The sequence below is a fragment of the Crocuta crocuta genome, unplaced genomic scaffold, assembly GCF_008692635.1.
Source record: "Crocuta crocuta isolate KB4526 unplaced genomic scaffold, BGI_CrCroc_1.0 scaffold7, whole genome shotgun sequence".
NCBI classification, from domain to species: domain Eukaryota; kingdom Metazoa; phylum Chordata; class Mammalia; order Carnivora; family Hyaenidae; genus Crocuta; species Crocuta crocuta.
Genome location: NW_027531904.1, coordinates 7,012,439 through 7,015,568, shown reverse-complemented (window position 1 = coordinate 7,015,568; position 3,130 = coordinate 7,012,439).

Sequence of the window (3,130 nt, the reverse complement as noted above, 5' to 3'; positions counted from 1 at the left end):
GCACGGGTGGATGGATGAATAGGTGGATGAGTCAGTGGGTGATGGGTAGATGGATAGATGGCTGGATGGGTGATAGGTAGGTAGGTGGATGGATGGATGGATGGATAATGAGTAGACGGATGGGTGGATGAATGAATGGGTCATGGGTAGATGGTGGGTAGATGAAGAGGGCCACCGTAAAGTCATCTGCCTAGACTGCCCTCTTTATAGGAGGCTATGGTAGGAGGATGGGGACAGGGGCCCCGGGGCTTGCTGAACCTTACAATCCCACAGCCCAGTTGGTAGTGCCAGACCTGTGGAGCACTGTGGCCAACCAGTCCCTAAAGGCTTCTTCCCTCACCACCTCTGGCTTCACCAAAACAAGTGGAAGCTGGCCTTGATATTCACTTAGCTTCCCTTTTGTGTGTGTTTACTGACGGTTTTGGTTATTACTGTGTTATTCTCAAAGAGCTAGCTGATTTCCCCATGTATTGATTTGGCGATGCATCATTTCCCATGTGCTAAGATGTGTACAGCCACCAGCATCTGTTTCTAGCTCCCTGTGTATCTGGAATCACCCACGTGTGGGGAAGGCTTCAGGGAAGGACCGAGATGTATGGAGGGTTTAGAATTCAAATTTCAGTCATTCCTACCTGGGCCGGGCTCCACGTTCCAGCCGAGAAGGCAGAGGCTGAGGCCAGCTGTTCTCAGCAGCTCCGGCATCACTGGAGGGCCAGTTAAATCTGTTTCTGATTCAGAAGATCTGGGGCCGGAGGGTCTGCACTCCTTACAGGCTCCCCCGGTAAGGCTGATGCTGCCAGTCACCCCAGCCCACTGGCCTCAGGTAGAGGAGAGGGCGCCAGGGGTCAGCCCTCAGGATGAAGACAAACCTCAGCTGCTGGGAATTTGAGCTCTGCGCCTCGGGCAAGCCATTCTCCTCTCTTTCCCCCTTGGTTTCCCCTTGATGGCCAAGCTTCCCCAACTACGTTGTGTTGGACGAGCCTGTTGGGTGGAGAACCATCCAGGGGGTGTTTAAGAAGGCGACAGTGGAACAGCCTTGCTCAGTGGGAGCCCTTTACAGGCAGAGGTCTGGTGTCACAAGAGCCAGGGCTCTACAGCCCCTTCGGGCACTGAGGGTCCCCCTACGGAGGTGGCTCTGCAGCAAGGAAGCAGGACGGCCGTTCCCTGTAGGCACTGTGCAGGGTGTACCGGGGGGCGAAGGAAACCCCCTCAAAAACGGTGGAGACGAGTGTAGGCTGACATTTCCCAGGCCTTGCCGGCCTGTGGGGTCAGGTGGAATCACGTTACCACCCAAAATTGCCTGAGCGCGGAGCTCTGTCTCCCGGCCAGGCCTGGCAAATGCCACTGCATGATACGGTCCACTGGGGACTCAGACGAGGGGCCGGGGCGCCAGTGTGTTACAGAGGCTTTCCAGATACACGCCATTTCGGTGTTGACTTGAAGCCCGCTGTCTTTGCCCAGACCCCACAGGATCCAGCTGAGCTGGGAACAGAAGAGTCTCAGAACAGAACGGGGCTTCCCCTGGCGGTGAGTCTCACAGCTCATAGGAAGGAAGACTGACAAAAGACTGCTGAGCCGGGGTACTTGAGGTCAAAGGCCAGTCAGGTCAATTTATTGTGTGACCTTGAGTAATTTACTTAGCTTTCCTTTGCCTCAGAGAGCTCGTAACCGCACAACCCTGTGGGGCTGAGCGTGAGGAAGATTTGACAAGCCAGTGTGGGAGAAGGCCCCAGCACCGCGCCTGGCGCTCGCTCGCGCACATGGGCGGTTGTCGCTTCAGGTGTGTGTCGTCTGAGGCGTATATTTGTGCCAGAGTTGACTGGAGCATAATCCAGACAAAGTTCTCACTCGTTGGGCCCCGCCATTCTCAACCTAATCCTTTCACGAAATTGTTTTCTCAAACCAAGCTGTCCCCTTGAGGTAGGGCCTCAGCATCCAGATTCCGGGGGGCGCCCGGAGATTGGCAGACAGCACCCCGTAACATAGGAGGCCTTAATCCAGACCAGGAACTCCTGGAAAACCCAAGGAGAGGTCGGAGGGTATATAATCTCCTAAATTGTAAGAGGATTTTTAAAATATTTATTTATTTATTTATTTATTTATTTATTTTTGAGAGAGAGAGCATGTGCGCAAGTAGGGGAGGGGCAGAGAGAGAGGATCCCAAACAGGCTGTCTGTACGGTCAGCTCAGAGCCCGACTTGGGGCTTGAACTCACAAACTGTGAGATCGTGACCTGAGCCAAACCCAGGCGCCCCTCCCAAATGGTCAGTTTTAGGTTTGTGAGTCGGTGCAGATTTCTGGGGAAGAGGCCACAACTTTCATCAGGTTGTCAAAGGGGCCAGCACCCCCGATAGGTTAGGAGACCTGCTTCAGGCCCGCTTCAGGGTCCTTGCCAGCACCACCCCCCCTCCCCCCACCCCGCCTTGCCCGGACAGGGTAGCCACTCCCAGGAACACACAGGGACCAAGGCCCTGGGACAGAGATGAGAGCAGGTCAGCCGGCCTCTCCTTCCTTGAGAGCCAGGCTTTCTCCAAAGCGGGGGGAGGGCTCACTCACCACAATAAGACGGGGAGAGCACATTCCCAGTGTAAAATCCCAGGCAAAACTGGGTGATGCTGGCTGGCGGTAACAAGAGGCATCTGCAGCCTTGTCCTGGAGGCAGGCGCCATCACAGACCCTGTGGGTGGATAGCACAGCGGGGTGGCCGGGCACCCGCAGGGTCAGATGTGGAGGGGTGTTGGGAGTCTGTGACAAACAGTGGCTGGAGGACTCGCAGATGTGACAAACAGCAGCTGGAGGACTCGCAGAATGGGGTGGGTCCCGGCCCTGCACCCGTCAGCCAGACGAGCCCTTAACTTCTCATCCGAAAAATGGGGTTCCGTGGGGCAGAATCTCAGTGGTAGCCGCCTGGCCCATCTTCCTGCCGGGGTTGCTGTGAAGAGCCAGGAAGCCCACAACCGGGGTGATGTGCTCGGGTTGGGACGCCTGAGTTGGAATCCGGAGCTGGGCCTCTCTCCCGGGGTTCCCCTGTGTCCCCCTGATTCACACACTGCCCGGGACACACCTGGGGGCCTCTGTCAGCCCCCCTCTCTCCTAGTGAGAGAGCTGGGACTGAACATTAGAAGGGACG